The 17,864-nt window shown below is 41.9% G+C and overlaps 1 protein-coding gene and 1 non-coding gene across 4 annotated transcripts in view; one reads left to right on the top strand and one right to left on the bottom strand.

Annotated features, from left to right (window-relative positions):
- Window positions 1–17,864, bottom strand: part of WASF3 (WASP family member 3) — a 134,802-nt gene that overhangs the window by 97,094 nt on the left and 19,844 nt on the right. The window lies entirely within an intron of this gene.
- On the top strand, window positions 5,422–5,528 carry LOC122496270. The gene has a single exon (XR_006300748.1). It is a non-coding gene; the product is annotated as a U6 spliceosomal RNA (small nuclear RNA).

The following is a 17,864-nucleotide window of genomic DNA, read 5'->3' as shown; positions in this document are numbered from 1 at the left end:
GGGTGGCTCAGTCAGTTAAGTGTCTGACTTTGGCTCAGGTCTTGATCTCATGGTTTGTGAGTTCGAGCCCCGCATCAGGCTCTGTGCTGACAGCTCAGAGCCTGGAGCCTGCTTTGGATTCTGTGTCTCCCCTTCTCTCTGCCCCTCCCATGCTCATGCTCTGTCTCTCTGTCTCTCAATAATAAACAAACATTTAAAAAAAAATTAAACATATCAAAATCAGAACACTCCTCCCACCTCGACTGCTTCCATCCCAACCCAGGGCCACCATCAGGCAGCTCCCACCTGAGGACTCTCCCTGGTCTCCTGCCTCTACCCTTTGCTCCTGTTCTCTTCTGAATGGAAACCAGAGCAAGTCTATCAAAGGGGAAGTTGGATCATGTCTCTCCTCTATTCAAAACCCTCTAATCGTTGTTCACCTCACTCAGGTCAAAGCCAAAACCTTTACAATGACCTAGAAGATAGCTACCTGACCTGCCTCCTTCCCTCCCTTTACCACTCTGTCCTCATCTCTCTCTCTCTCTCTCTCTCTCTCTCTCATCCCCTCTCCCTCACACCCCCACCCCCTTCTCTCATTCTACTTCAGGCCTGGCTGCCTTCCTAGGCCAATTCCCTCTACACACCAGGGAGCAGCCATTCCAAAGAGGAAGACCTTTGCATTTGCTATGACCTCTCCTGGAATGTCCCTCCCCACCCACCCCACACCCCTCGCGCCTCCTTCAAATCTCTATTCAAATACTATCTTCTCTGACCCCACCCCACATAAAATTGCAACATCTTTAATGGTTTCTTTTTCTCTATAGTACCTATCATCTTCCAAAATGCCAGAGAATTACGAGATTACCAGATTTTAGATGTGTTTATTTGGACCTTTCCCTTGGTGACCTCACCCAGTGATCTCATGTAGATCTGATGTGCACGTAAATCTCTTCCAGATTACTTTCTGTGAGTCAAGTTGTAGGGGATATTTCTGGTTTAAAACCTACACTTAAAGATGACATCTGTAAGAGGAAAGACATTTAAAGAGAATAATCAACAACTTTCCACCTTATGCCTTCCTTTAGGTTTTTTTCTCAAATAAAAAAGGTCAAAATTCAGAAAAACTACTGAAGCAAAAGTATATACTATATTACATCTTCACACAGAGAGGAAGAGGTGGCAATCTTATTAATACGTGAACAATTTAAAAAAGATATCAGAAGTTTTACTTTTTCTCCTGAATGTGATCAAACGGGAAGGGAGGGGGAGGGCATTTCCCAGCAGAGGGTCACGGATAAGAAATTAACAGGACGGAAATCAAAGCATCCTGGCTTCAAACCAAGAACATCCTGACAGTGCCTTTCTTGCAAATTGAGGACTGACAAAGCATATTAATGAGAAATACTGTTAAAATGCTATTCAGACACGGGTCTTCAGTTTCAGCTTCCCCAAAGGAGTTGGTTGCAAAGGGGAAGGGGAAAGTTCGACATGCAAGAACAGACGCATGTTTATGTTTTCCATTCACTGTTGTACACTGAGAGCTAATGAAGTAAACCTTCATCTGCACTGGCAGAAACCCAGAAGCGGAGAGAGCCCAGTCAAGGAAGTAACGCAAAAGAAAGGCGAAAATGCCTTCGACAGCCCTACCTTGGCTTTAATTCAATGCTAAGAAGCACGATGACAGTGCTCATGAATATTAAAATCTAAAGAAACATCCAGCCAAATGGAGTATATGTTCAAGACAATCCAAAGCACGAGCTCTAACATTCTCAGAGGTGGAAAACGCCCTACACCCCAACCAACCTACCGTAACGTGATTGTTTTTAATTTAATTTCAAGAGAATTACACGTTATCGGCCCGCCCAGCTCTGTTGAGCTTTGAAGACATAACAAAAGGAAAGGTTTAAACACGAGATACGTGCAAAAATCTCTCCAAAGGCTGCGTCATGGCACGATTTCATTCGGAACACTCACCTGATGTTAAACAGCAAGACCTACTGCTACAAACGCACCTACTGACAACGCCACGCCAGGCCCAGATCTCTAAGCCTTCAGAGGACTTTGCCGCTTGCCTACATAAAGTAACTTTCTAAACCATACAGTCCTCCGTCCACGCTGAGCTCGATTTGCAGTGACGGTTTGCTGTCTACCAATCACGACGGTTCCCACCATGACACCTGCCCTGTGACCACTTCCCTTTAATGCTCGGCCGGCACTTCACTCCACCTGAGCCAGTCCTGAGATGAGCCATTTTTAGTGCTAATTTGATGGCTGATAGAACAAGCTGGAACTTCCTCCAAAGTGGCACGCTACGAAAGACGCCCTGTAGCCCACCAATCTGGTTGAACAAGAACAGAAAGGAACTAAGTTCCCATCCCCCTGATGGCTAGTGGAAAAAGCAGATCCGCAAAAATGCCCAACCTTCCGAAGTACTGAAGAAATGCAAACTGAAGCCACGATGTGTTACACCATTTTCACTTACTAGATTAGTAGAGATTAAAACATATGAAAAAGCCCAGTGTTCGCCAGGACGGGGCTACACGGGCGCTCTAACAGACTGTAAATTAAAGCTTTTTAAGGCTGCAAAGAGTCCGCAAGATCGAACTGAACTCCAAGGAAAAAAATACCTATTTCCCAAAACGTAATCTGTGATGACAACTGAAACACAAGTCCATTTTAAGGTGCCGTTTGACTTTAGTAGAAACTGAGGGGTTAATGACCCTTTGAAACCCTGGGCTTTGTGACCTCCACCCCCACCCTGTGGCCACGGCTGACTGGACCTGGATGGAGACAGGCACTACCCAAAAGGGGCCAGTTTCCCTCCCAGGAATGTGGAATTGGGGCTCAGATTTTGACTTATTCTAGTCACATGTACTCTTGAAAAAAGGAAATGTAAACTCAAGAGCTTTATCTGAAGAAGTCTCACATTCCTGGGACATTCTATTCCTTTTCAGCACACAAACAACATCTGAAGATTCAATAAACTGACTTTCATTCTCAGGATTATTTTCTGCTTATATTTTTGTTTTCTTAAACTCCCCTCTCCAACCTTTCTAATTTTAATAATGGTAATTTAGATCAGCTTATCTAATTATGTTTATTCCTCCTTAAGAACATTAGACTCTTAAATAGACTGAGTCTGGTTTAATTAGACTCAACATATCCCAAACCTCAACCTTAACTTCAGAATATTATTCAGTATACAATTCTAGACTTTCTGGTAAATGTTTTTAGAGTTTTAAGTCCTGTAGCAATTTTATTATTAGTTTTAAATGTTTATTTATTTGAGAGAGAGAGACAGAGACAGAGACAGAGAGAGGGAGAAGTGGGGGAGGGCCAAACAGAGAGGGAGAGACTCCTAAGCAGGCTCCACACTGTCAGTGCAGAACCCGACTCAGGGCTTGATCTCATGAACCAGCAAGATCATGACCTGAGCTGAAATCAAGAGTCAGTCACTGAACCGACTCAGCCACCCAGGCGCCCCAAGTCCTGTAGCAATTTTCAATCGATGAATCCTGAAAGTAATTTTCCAAAAGGAGCCAAAAAAATTGTCATCTTGGGGCGCCTGGGTGGCGCAGTCGGTTAAGCGTCCGACTTCAGCCAGGTCACGATCTCACGGTCTGTGAGTTCGAGCCCCGCGTCAGGCTCTGGGCTGATGGCTCGGAGCCTGGAGCCTGTTTCCGATTCTGTGTCTCCCTCTCTCTCTGCCCCTCCCCCGTTCATGCTCTGTCTCTCTCTGTCCCAAAAATAAATAAACGTTGAAAAAAAAATTTAAAAAAAAAATTGTCATCTCTTCATTGACTGCCATTTGCCAACAGATAAAGGCCAATTTTCTCTCATCATTTGTTCCATGATTTCCCCATCTGTTACAGAATCATACAAACTATAGATGTGACTTGCCCTTCAAAATGTAAAGCTTTACTTTTGAGAATTATCACAGCCTTGATTGTCTTCTCCTATAAACCAACCATTCTGTCCAGAGGCTCTCGCTAGACCTAACAGTGATCACACAGAAAGGGAAGAAGACATGTGCGTAGTTATTTCAATCATAAATACTCAACTATGACAACACAAATTCAAGCTTTCAAAGCACTTAATTCCGCTTAAAATGCAATCGTGTTACAAGCTTCGAAAATAACGCACTCCCCCATCCTGTTTTTAGAGAACTTTGAAAATCTAGACAATATGCTTCCTTTCAAAACACCAACTGCTTACAGAGGAAAAGAAAGACACAGACAAATGATCTTGCCAAGAAACGTTTCTGCAGCTTCTCTTGGTAGAGTAGCCCTTTCAGTGGCTACAAAGATTTAAATTCAATCCTTGATTGGATTGATGATATACCACCTTTTATTATTTAGAACTGAATTTTAGAACAGAGAAGAGCTTAGAGAACTCTCAACCAGTTGTCCCCAACGTTTGCAAGTAGGAGGGCCCTTCTGCAACGCTAAAAAATTGAGGAGTTTTCTAATGGTTATATCTACTGATTGAAAAAGGGACAAAAACAGCAAGTACACAGTAATTCTTTTTTTTTTTTTAACGTTTATTTATTTTTGAGACAGAGAGAGACAGAGCATGAATGGGGGAGGGGCAGAGAGAGAGAGGGAGACACAGAATCTGAAACAGGCTCCAGGCTCTGAGCCATCAGCCCAGAGCCCGACGCGGGGCTGAAACTCACAGACCGTGAGATCGTGACCTGAGCCAAAGTCGGACGCTTAACTGACTGAGCCACCCAGGCGCCCCCACAGTAATTCTTTAAAAGCACCTGTACACATCTGCAAAGCTGTAAAACACAAATCTAATTTTTCACTGCAGCACCAGTGAACGTCAGAACGAAGTCTGAAACCAAGTCTCCAGATTTACAATGCAGATGGGGCTCTCAGAATCCAGGATCATTCATCACAGAGGAAGGTTTGCTTTCCAGCACCCCCAGCGATTCCCTTAGGGGCTAGACGAGGCGATTTTAAAGTCTTGTAGAAAATCAAGCAAAGATAGACAAGGCACTTCTGAAAAAGACTAAAGAGTAGGGGCCATCCCTATAGAATACTGAAACATTATAAAGCTACAATAGTTAAAACAGTGCGGTGCTGACATCTGAAGAAATAAACCTAATAACTGAACAGATTAGAAAGTGCAGGAACTAATGAATATACCAAGGAACTCAGTATAAAATGGAGGTGGCATTTCAAATCACTGGGGTAAAGACTATTAATTAAATGGGTATGCAGTAAGGGGGGGGTGGGGATCCCAAACTGAGTCCTTACCTTGCCCATATACTACACAAAGCTCTAAGTGCAGCAAAAATATACAGCATGAAGCCACTAAAGGACTAGAAGAAACACGAAAGGATCTTTTTCTAACAATCTGGTAGTGGAGAAGGTCTTTCAAAGAATGGTTGAAAAACAACAGAAGCCAAACATGAAACTACTTGAAACACAAAACATGGTGCTCACTTCGGCAGCACATATACTAAAATTGGAACGATACAGAGAAGATTAGCATGGCCCCTGTGCAAGGATGACACACAAATTCATGAAGCGTTCCATATTTTTTAAAAACTGAGAACAAACTGAGGGTTGATGGGGGGTGGGAGGGAGGGGAGGGTGGGTGATGGGTATTGAAGAGGGCATCTTTTGGGATGAGCACTGGGTGTTGTATGGAAACCAATTTGACAATAAATTTCATATATTAAAAAAAAAAAAAAAAAAGAAAGAAAGAAACATAAAACATGGCTTCCTTACAGAAAACTTCATGGACAAGGTCAAGATTAGGCATGAAGTCCAAGCACAAGTCCAACCAGCACAAAACCCAGGTTCTATGCCATGCCAAGTACAGCACTCTTTCTGTCTTTCCTACGATCCCAAGTTGCCAGGGGTTTTAAAACAATACAAAAAAAAAAAAAAAATCAAATCCAACAGAATGCACGGTGAGAATCTCAAACTTGCCTAGGCCCCTGACCTGAGATTTCTACAGCACCACCCGCAGCTACTATCCTCCACTCGTGTTAGAAACTATCCAACCTACAATAAGGCAATGTCTTTCGTAAGGCATCTTCAGGTCACAGCTTAATTTCAACAAAACGCACACACAGTAAAGCAATACGAGGCTAATAGTTTTCCCAGAATAAGCTTGCCCTGGGGTATGTGGCCAGATGGGCAACATGCAGGTTCAACAGTGAATGCTTACCAAATGTATAGCATCAACAGAGATTAACTGAGCTCCTACTGTATGTAAGGTGGTATGTCAAACTCTGAGATGAAAAAGAACCAGTCTTCTGCCTTCCAGGAACCAGCTGACTAGTCAGACCATGAAGAAAGGGTATCTGCTCACCAAGGGCAGTAACATACATTATGTTTCCATCTCAAATCTCCCCGGGTGACTGCCCGACGAAGCAAAAGTACCCCTCTCTAACTTATTACTGGAAGCAAATCGTCATCAACCATGTCGTTTTTTAAACTAGTTTATGGGTATACCCAAGTGACTCGGCTCAAAACCCGAAGGCACTACAGTCAGAGCCTGTCAGCTGGGTGAGGTATCTTCCTGCAGGGTAGCAGAACAGCTGCTATGTAAATTCAGATCATTAGTCCCGTATCACCTTGATCCCAAAACCATGTTGTGTTTATTTCCATGCGCTTTCTCCCCTTTATCCATTTCTGGTATCCGGATCTCCCAGTTTCTTACCCATTCATTCAGTCTTCCTTGCTGACCTAGAGATACTACTTACTACAAATCATGTGCTAACTCCCTTCAGTCCTTTTTTTTTTAAGTTCCTCTTCCCTTTTTTGCTTCCCGCACTATTGCCTGGGAGAATTATACTATGTACTTTAACAAGGAAGCTCCGATTGGGAGGAAGGGCTTTGTCACCAACACTCCTCTCTTCTCCCGGAGTAGGGGATAGTGGCATCCCTCCACTCCTTCGGCCAGCTAGCATGAGCCACCCTACCACAACTATCGAAGGAGTACTAACTTTCCGTTTCTTCGCTTAAAAGGCTCAGAAACAGTTAGGAATTTCTGTAAGGTCCTTTACAAGGCAATTCTGACTTGGCAAAGACATCGTAAAACCTCTCATTCCCCTCTGTACCTTCAACACACAAATACTAGCAAATGAAATTCCTGAATAATTACCCCATGTCCTGGCTGCCTGTGAACTTCTCTACATAACGGAACATAAAACCGAAGAATCGTTTGTAAGTTCCTTATTTTAATTAAAAAGAAAATGACTGACTTATTTGTCATCATTTTACCTGGTTAATTATGAAAAACAATGAACGAAACTGTAAGTCAACTCCGATAAGCTGTCCGTAATCAACTTCTGTAGGGGCGCCTGGGCGGCTCAGTCGGTTAAGCGGCCGACTTCGGCTCAGGTCATGATCTCACGGTCCGTGAGTTTGAGCTCAGAGCCTGGAGCCTGTTTCAGATTCTGTGTCTCCCTCTCTCTGACCCTCCCCCGTTCATGCTCTGTCTCTCTCTGTCTCAAAAATAAATAAACGTTAAAAAAAATTTTTTTTTAAAAATCGACTTCCGTAATGAATAATTCCACTGGTTAAACAGCCAGAACTCGCAACACTGCACTGAATGTATCAAATACAGATTTGGTGAACACGAGCCATATAGTGTTAATTCTAGATCCTTACAGCCACTGTTTCACAAAAATTATGTTCACTGCATGGTAATGGAAATTGAAGTCACAGTTTTTACTCTACAAATAAGCACTCTAGAAAAGTATTCTTAGCAAGTATTTCCAGGAATTAATAAAATATCCTCATTCGCCACAGTCCGGGATTTTTCACAGTAAAGATCTGGAAAATTTGAGATGCTTCATTTGCATTCCAGCAGAAATCATTAGCCCTCAAGAGAAAGCAACAGAAAAAAAACACCAGCATTCTAACTTAGGGGTCCCGTGCAAATAAGTAACTAAGCTATGAGGCCAGAGAAAAAAAGGCACCTAAAAAAGGAAGTGCCTTTGCTACGTTTGCTGGATCTCCATAATCCTGCAAAACCAAGTGAGTATCTTCTGGGGAGGGCTTGAGCCTGGTAGGAGAGCGGGAGGGGTACCTCTTAAAAGTTAGAGGCTTAAGTAAACATTAGGCAAAAATGCAGGATCTTACAGGAGGTCACAGATTCAATGCACTGAGCCCAAAATGTACTTTACTGAAATTGAGTTTTCAGGACCGTTTTGAGTACACCAAATTTCCCGTGAGCCTTTTCCCTCCTGCACTCCCAACCTTTCCAGGGTACGAAAGTGCCGACCTACACCCCTGACTCCTATTACTATCTGGCTCTTTGGAGAGACAGACCTGGTTTTTACGCACCCTCCTAATGACAAAAGCAAACTACGACAAAGCTACAGTAGCTTCAAAAGGCTTTCAAGGCTTTAAAGAGCAAAGGGGATACTGTATAAATGTAATACAAAAGGGGAATGCAAAGTTAGTCCAAACCATTGGAACAAATGCTGTTAAAATGTCTATACCACCCAAAGCAATCTACACGTTTAATGGGATCCCTATCAAAATACCAACAGTACTTTTCACAGAACAAGAACACACAATCCTAAAACTCGTACGGAATCACAAAAGAACTTAAATAGCCGAAGAAATCTTGAAAAACATATGGCGCTATCACAATTCCAGATTTCAAGTTATATTACAAAGTGATAATAATTAAAACAGTATGGTGCTGGCATAAAAACAGACACCCAGATCAATGGAATAAAACAGAAAATCCAGAAATAAAACCACAATTATATGGTCAATTAATCTTCTACAAAAGAGGAATGAATATCAAATGGGAAAAGTCTCCTCAACAAATGGTGCTGGGAAAACCGGACAGCCAAATGAAACAGAATGAAACTGGACCCCTTTCTTTCACCATATACAAAAATAAACTCAAAATGGATTAAAGACCTAAATGTAAGACCTGAAACCATCACAATCCTTGAAGAGAGCACAGGCAATGATTTCTCTGACATCAGCCATGGCAACATTTTTCTAGATATGTATCCTGAGGCAAGGAAAATAAAAGCAAAAATAAACTATTGGGAGTACATCAAAAAAATAAGATTCTGCACAGCAATCAACCAACAAAACTAAAAGGCAACCTACAGAATGCGAAAGATATTTGCAATGACATATCCAACAAAGGGTTAACATACAAAATACATAAAGAACTGATACAACTCAACACCCAAAAATCCCCAAATAATGCAATTAAAAAGTGGGCAGAAGAGGGGGCGCCTGGGTGGCTCAGTCGGTTAAATATCCGACTTCAGCTCAGGTCATGATCTCGCAGTCCGTGAGTTCGAGCCCCGTGTCAGGGTCTGTGCTGACAGCTCAGAGCCTGGAGCCTATTTCAGATTCTGTGTCTCCCTCTCTCTCTGACCCTCCCCCATTCATGCTCTGTCTCTCTCTGTCTCAAAAATATATGAACGTTAAAAAAAAAAAAATTAAAAAAAAAATGGGCAGAAGGTACGGACACTTCTGCAAAGAAGACATCCAGATAGCCAACAGACACACGAAAAGATGCTCAACATCACTCATCTTCAAGGAAATGCAAATCAAAACTACAAAGCGGTATCACCTCACACCTGCCAGACTGCCTAAAATCAACAACACAAGAAACAAAAGGTGTTGGTGAGGATGTAGAAAAAAAGGAACCCTTGGGCCCTGTTGGTGGGAACACAAACAGCCATTGTGGAAAACACTATGGAGGTTCCTCAAAAAAATAAAAATAAAACTACCCTAGGACCCAGCAATTGCACTACTGGGTATTTACCAAAAAATTACAAAAACACTAATTCAAAGAGATACATGCACCCCTATGTTTATTGCAGCATTATTTGTAGTAGCCAAATTATGGAAGTATCCCAAGTGTCCATCGATAGCTGAATGGATAAAGACAAAGTGGGGTGTGTGTGTGTGTGCGCGTGTGATGGAATATTACTCAACCACGAAAAGAAGGAAATTTTGCCATGGGCAACAACATGGATGGAGCTAGAGAGCAGAAGCAAAATAAGTCAGTCAGAGAAAGACAAATACGATATGTTCTCATTCATATGTGGAATTAAAAAACCTGAAGTAAAACAAGCAAAATAAAGAAAAATAAAAACATCGGGCTCATTCAAAAATTATTAAGAAATTTTTTTTTTAAATGAATTAATTAGGGGCGCCTGGGTGGCTCAGTCGGTTGAGCGTCCGACTTCGGCTCAGGTCATAATCTCACCATCCATGAGTTCGAGCCCCGCGTGGGGCTCTGTGCTCACAGCTCGGAGCCTGGAGCTTCGGATTCTGTGTCGCCCTCCCTCTCTGCCCCTCCCGCATCATGCTCTGTTGCTCTCTCTGTCAGAAATAAACAAACATTAAAAAAAAAATTTTTTTTAATGAATTAACAAATGAAAAAAACATAGTCCCAACCCCACGGTACCATGTGTTCAGGGGACACTCTTCTGAGAAACCATCTAAAGAAACAACAAAAACAAAGACTATAATCAAATTAGTAATTTAAAAAGTAAACATTTTTTTTTAATAGGGTAAGGAATTTTCTACGAAGATACCATCCAGCAGAAAACAGTTCCCGCTCGGGTTGAAGGACCCCTGGGGTCCAGCTTCCACCTCACCTCCCCTGTGAACTATTCTGTACATTTCAGCGCTCCCATTTTGGCCACAGACAGCCACTACCCTGATCTCTAGGAGAAAGAGCCCCGCGCTCCTATCAGGAATTCTCTACAGGCCTGGTGCATTCACTCACTGACCTTGTGAATCTTTCTCTCTCGCCCATCGAAGGAAAATCGCTGGACTTTTTCTCATCCTTGCTTGCTCCCCAGTGCCTCTGGAACTTGCCCCCATGCAAACGAGAACCATCTGAACAATAAGCTACCTTCTGAGTGTACTCATCAAATTCCACCGGATCGTAAAGACCCTTAACACCATAAATCACTAGACAAGCATGCAGTCTTACGAGAACTGGTGACAAGTTATCCACACTAACTCCGCCCAAACCACAACACCGCAGTTGTCACTCTCTTCACACCAAGACCCCAAATCACTAACTCGGCGTTAGTTTCCTCCTGCCCTGTTCTAAACATCCACAAAGAGGCCTGTCATCACCTTTCTGGTTGACAGATTATCCCCTCATAATTCTCCCCTATTAATTCTAATAGCTAAAAAGGACACCTAGGTGGTTGTGTCCCTCTCTTCAAAAGTGTGGTCAACGCTGCACACGCAGGTCTGAAACTTTCCCAAGAATGTTCTTACTCTTTCTATCGTCCTCTATTCTGCCAGCTGCCGGGCAGGTTTCTATTCTTGGTACATCACTCTCAACCCTTTATTTATTATTTACATGCTCTCCTTTACTCCTTACAACTCTATGGGGTAGTTACTGTTTTATAGATGAGAGGAGCAAGGCTCCCCGAAGTTGGCAAGTGCCCCAGAAACCACACTGCTAAGAAATGGCAAAGCCAAGATTTGAACCCAATGAGCCACCCCCCAGAGCCCCTGCTCCACTGGCTTGCAATTCTGTCTCAGCCGGTCTCAGAGGCCATCAGTCATCAGTCCCGAGCCTGAAACCTACAAAGGGGTAGGTCTAGTCAGGAACCATCTATACATGATTGCGTTTATGTACATCCCCCTGTTCAAAAAGACAACAGATGATGGAAGTCAGTTAAAAAAAAAAAGACTAGAAGCATCACGTAAGCTAGAAATGAAACAAGTGTGGAAGGCAGCCCCTAAACCCTGTACATCCGCTACAGGTGAAACAAATTTGGTCGAAGGACTTGCAAAGGGAAATCTGAGATACTAAAGAACTCAATGTCTACAGCCACAAACCTGCCAAACACTCATCGAAACTGCCTTTACTCCTGATTCGAAGTCCCGAAAGCAAACATATTTCAATCCACACCTGCTAACATCCTATCCCAAAGTACCAGTACATATCCCTTCCTCCTCAATATCCCAAACAGCCCCCCTGTGTTCTTCCGAAACCAAAGCCCAGTTTGTAGCAAACGATTGTCAGAGAATCTCTAGTACAAGATAATTAAAAACAAAAAGCCAAGAAACTCTGATTATCTTCCACTGAAAACATGACAACTTGGGACCCCTTACCCACAAGAGCAGTGGTTCTGTGATGTGAAAATGAGCGAAGGAAAACCTCACTAAAAAGGACCAGGGAGGCCAGAAAGGGGAGCCTGGCCCACTCAACATCAATTACAGGAAGCAGTGTCAATTACAGGTCCCAACGGGAAAAGATGGGACACCGCATCTCCTACGAGGAATGTGCTACCCCTGCAAGTCGGCCAAAGAGAAACCGTTGCCACCCTGAACTCTTGCTTCTCTCCGAGGGGCTTTCTGTTCCCAACAACCCCTCCCAACTTCCTCCTCCTTCTCAATAAATTAACATTCCTCTCCTTCGTCTGGGGGACTGGCCTGCCACAGATTGCACGTCTCAGACTGCAGTTCTCCACTATCCTCGGATAAACCCATTTTGCTGGTAGAATTGGCTGTTTTAATTCTTTTAGGTTAACAGTAACTTCTCATTAGAACACCAAGCAGCTGCAAAGGGAATGAGTCTGTTTGGAACGAGAGCGGAAGGGTGCCGACTGATTTCTCCACGCTAACTTGTCACTCGTGACTACTCCCCGTCCTTCTCTGACGTTTACAGCTAACTCGTGTCCTACTGCTTCCTTCTATCACAATATGAATTTATGAAGTTTCCCCCTCACTTTCCTTCCCAAAGGAACAATTACCAGCCAAAGTGAAACTCTGGATGATAAAGCTATTAAATGTATACATACATGTAGGAAACCTCACTGGGAAGGAAAAACAGCAAATTAAGAAAACTGAAGCTAACCGAAGAAACTTACATACAGCAGCAAGAAAATAACAGTGCCTGAAAAAAAGTTACAAACCTATGCTAGATTAACTTCGGTACTCTAGAACCAGAAAGAAAGCAGTAAAATAGAACCTTAAGATGTAGCATTTATCATTTCTGCATCTGGGGGAAAGGGAAGGGAAACCGATCAAAATGCTCTGGTCAACTCAAAGCACTCTGGGCTTCTATTCATTCAACTTTCCAAAAATTTGCTTTCTCTAGTTAATCATTCGTATGCCTACCACTTCAAAAATTCAGGGAACTTCAAATTAAATTTGCTGAATCTTCTGATTTATTTTAGCACTTCAATCAGAAGACTAGGATAAATCAAATTCTACTCAATTTAGGAAATCATATTCCATTCCTCCAGAGAAGGAAGGGTTTCATTAACCATCACTGCCGTAAAAACAAATGCCATCATCAAGAAAAGAAATTCTAAAAATTACTAGAAATAATTTGAGGCTGTAATTAGAAAATTGGGGGGGGGAGGGAGAAAGTTGGGGGGCGAGGGTCAAGAAGCTCTAAAATATATTAAATCCAACACTTCAGAAATAATATTTGAATGCTAATTGGACCTATGAAAGAATATGAATCTAATGCTTGGCCAGTTTTATACAAAGCCCATTGAGAGAGTAACTCCATTCACGGAGATTCTTTCCAATGTTCCTGACAGAAATGGAAAGTGCACATACTTTTAACCCATGTCATGCTACAGAATCTCTGAAAAAACCCACTTCTAGACACATTCATATTAATGGATCTGCCCCAATACTCTTCTAAAAGGAAAAGTTTAAGAGGCTATTTTTTAATGAAATCTTATATACTAGAAAGCCAAAAATACACAGTAAGAAATTCCTGGAAATGCAGGCATCTCCAATGTTCGACATCTGAGGTTTCAGAAACGCAGTCAGTCTGGAAATCGTCTGTTTTTCAGCATGATGTGGTTCATTTTTTCTGGATTCATCCATTCCTTTGCGTTACCAGTTCATTCATTTCTGATGACCATGCATAATCAGGGTTCACACTAACCATGAGGAATGTCACCCCCTGGTAGAAAAGGGTCACTGCAAGGGTACATATCATGTCTATACATCACTGCACGGGAGGTCGGAGGGGGAACCGCAAGATGGTCTACGTTTTTCTTTTTTTCCTTTGTTTTTATCAGAAATTCACAGAGACCAAAAATACATACATAAATAATGGCAAAACAGGCAAGGAGACAATATATGTGAGATTATGTTATATGTGCAAAATAACCCAAACAGAAATGTCTCCTCAGTAGAGGAGAAATATTATTTTCAACCTTATTTTCTGTCATTGGCACTTCAATTCGACACTTGTCCGGACCCAGATTACTCACTTATTTAATCCATGGAACACTGAAATATTTGAATTGCATTTGTCTACCACCCGAAATGACCCAATAAAAAGTAAGCAAAAAAAAATAAGGATTATAATTAAATAACTTACTTATAATCAATCATCAGTATCCTTCCCCTTTCTCTAGCTTAGACACCTTACTACTACTGCTTACTACTACTTTTTTTTTTTTTTTTTTTTTGAGAGAGAGAGCGACCGAGCAGGGGAGAAGGGCAGAGGGACAGAGTCAAAGAGCCCCACACAGAGACAGATCCAAACACCCAGGGATCATGACTTGAGCCAAAATCAAGGGTCGGATGCTCAACCAGCTGAGCCACCCAGGCACCTCTACTTATGTATTTTAATCTAGCTTCTCTCTTGTTGTTTGTACAGGGACTACGTATCCATTTCATGTTCAAAAAACAATCCCAGACAACCATCATCCTAAAATTCCACAGTCTAATCACAGACATCAGATAATTATCATTTTTTAAACGATTTTGAGGTTAAATCCTACCTAGATGGAAGCAGATCAACAAAACTGACAAACCCTGAAACCCTGAAACTGACGAAGATAAAAAGAGAGTAGAGCACAAAATCAGTTATGAAATAAGAAAACATCAATTACCACCAACCAATTATAAAGGAATAACCAACAAATGTACGCCACCAAACTGGACAACTCAGATGAAAAGGAAAGTTCCTGCAAACATATAAGTTAACAAAAGTAACTAAAAAAGAAAGAGAAAAGCTGAATTAGGTCGTAGCAAGTTAACAGACTGGATTAATAATTAAAACTCTTCCCACAAAGAAAAGCTCAGGGTCAAATGGCTTCACACGTGACTATTTAAGGTATCAAAGCAACCAATCCTTCACAGTAAAAAATTATTTTCTGGGGGCGCCTGGGTGGCTCAGTCGGTTAAGCGTCCGACTTCAGCTCAGGTCATGATCTCACGGTCCGTGGGTTCGAGCCCCGCGTCGGGCTCTGTGCTGACGGCTCAGAGCCTGGAGCCTGTTTCAGATTCTGTGTCTCCCTCTCTCTCTGACCCTCCCCCGTTCATGCTCTGTCTCTGTCTCAAAAATAAATAAACATTAAAAAAAATTTTTTTTTAATTATTTTCTGAAAAATCGATTGTTTTTCTACAGAACAGCAACAACCAGAAATGAAATTAAGACCCCCAAGGTAAGGTTTTTGTACAAATCTGGGGTCCAGCGCCTTATCTCTTTTTCAAGACCTCAAGAGCAGAAGTCACATAAGCATACAATATACCACCATTCCAAACTATAAATCAACAGAATTCCCAAACTTGTGTACACGGCAGAATCCTCTAGAGGTCATTTAGAAATTTCAAACCTATGCAACACCCCAGGCCCAATTAAATCACAATTTATGGGACCAGGACACAGGCATGAGTATCTTTAAAACTCCCTGGGTGAACCACTGCTGTATGAAGCAATAATCCTCTAAAATTTTTGTTCAGGACCTCTTACCATCTGAAACCCCAAACTGTAATTGTTCATGAGTTGTATGTATCAATATTTACCATATTAGAAATTATGAGAAAAATGTTTTAAATAAAACGCTGGGGTGCCTGGGTGGCTCAGTCAGTTAAGCGCCCAACTCTTGATTTCGGCTCAAGTCAAGCAAGATCTCACAGTCATGAAACAGAACCTCACACTGGGCTCCGTGCTGGGCATGAAGCCTGCTTAAGATTTTCTCTTTCTCTCTCTCTCTCTCTCTCTCTGCCCCTCCCTGGCTCACACACATGCGCTCACTCTCCCTCTCTCTCTCTCTCAAAAAAAAAAAAAAAAAAGCACCGAAAAGGACAAAATAAATTCATTATGTGTGAACAAACATTATCTTAAAAAATAACTGTATTTCTCAAAACAAAAAACCATTGGCACCATTGTCTTTTTACGAGTTTCTTTAACATCTGGCTTAAAAGAAGGCAGCTGGATTGTCGTATCTGCTTTCTGAATTCATTCCACTGTAATACGTTGTTTTGGCTGCAGTGTATGGAGACATTTCAGTCTTACACAGATATCTAGTTGGAAAGAGGAGTTTTTAATAGTCTTTGCAAGTAACTGTTAGCTCTGTCATGCAGCCTCTGAAAAACCCTATTGTATGCTCTGAAATAACGAGAGTAAAAAGGGCAAATTATATTTTAGCATAATTCTGAAAATAAGTGCGACCTCAATGACCCCTAAAAAGGTGCTGGAGACTCCCCGAGGTCCCATTCTACACTAAGAAAACTGCTGGGAGAGAGTAGAGAAGCAAGGAGGACGAATGAGGTCTGCAGCTGTCAGAGAGGCAGGACTTCCGCTAGAAAAAACAGACAGGGGGAGGGGGAGAGAGCTGGCTCAAAACCCACACTGATTTTCGATGAAAAGATTAACACCTATAAGTGAACTGAATCAAAACCGAACACGAGCTGTGAAGGAAATCTATATCCAAACACTAGTGTAAACGTGACGTATACAGAATAAATCTAGCTATTAAAGAAATTGCAGCTTGAAGGATTAACGCAAAGTGGACAAATCCAGGGAACCACCATCAAGATCATGAAATAAGGCAATGCCAGCACCCTCAGAAGTACCCATCGTGCCTCTCTCACTTAGAATCCCTTCTTCTTCCCCAAAGATCATCACTTCCCCTGTTCCTGACACCCTTTAAAACTGTATTTAGCAAAAGCATACGGTTTGGATTCTGCTATGTCTAGCATCTTTTCACTCAACGTCAAATTTATGAGATTATTACTGCTGTCGCACACAGCTTCAATTTTTTCATTTCTATCACTGGGTGGTGGATGAATCCACCACACTTTACATAATCGTTGTGCTACGGACGAACACGTGGGATGTATCCGAATGGGGTATTACCAATAATGCTTCTATGCACAGCACCATACACGTATCTTGGTGCAATCACGCACGCATAGCTATGGAGCGTATATGTAGAAGACAGATACTGGTTCACGAGGAATGTGTACCTTCAACTTCGGTACAACCCCCAACAGCTCTTCAACGCGTATGTACCAATTCCCACTCCCGTCAGTTGGGATATGCATTCTGGTGGCTCCACGCTACAGACTGCCAGTCTTTTCAACGTTAGCCCATCTGAAGACTGTGGTGATGTCTCAGTATTATTTATTCTGCACTTCCCGACTACTGAGTTTAAACTTCTTTTCGTATCTTCATTGGCTATTTGTACATCTTCTGGAAAAGTGCAAGTTCAAGTCTCTTGCCCATTGACCTATTAGGTTATCTGGCTCTCTTACTCATCTCTGCCAGCTCTTCAAATTTTCAAGGTAGGAGACATGTCAGTTTACGTGTGATTCAAACATTCTTTTTCAGCCTATGGACTACTTTTTTAATCTCAATGGTACACTTTAATAAACAGAAGCTCTTAATACTCAGTTCGACTTAGCATCTGTTTATTTATAGTCAGGGCCTTCTGTGTCCTGTTTAAGAAAGGTTCTCCTGCTCACAGGCCATGAGGATTTTCTATATTATTTTTTACCTGTAGACCTGTAGTCTGTGTGGAATTGATCTCTGAGTATGATACAGGATAGGGGTCAAATGTCAATTAGGGACATCCATCTAAGCAATCACACAACAATTTTTATCAAAAAAAAAAAAACATTCTTTCCAGACTGTTTTGCACTTAA

The sequence above is a fragment of the Prionailurus bengalensis genome, chromosome A1 (assembly GCF_016509475.1).
Source record: "Prionailurus bengalensis isolate Pbe53 chromosome A1, Fcat_Pben_1.1_paternal_pri, whole genome shotgun sequence".
Taxonomy (NCBI): Eukaryota; Metazoa; Chordata; class Mammalia; order Carnivora; family Felidae; genus Prionailurus; species Prionailurus bengalensis.
This window is presented reverse-complemented; position numbering and strand designations above follow the sequence as displayed.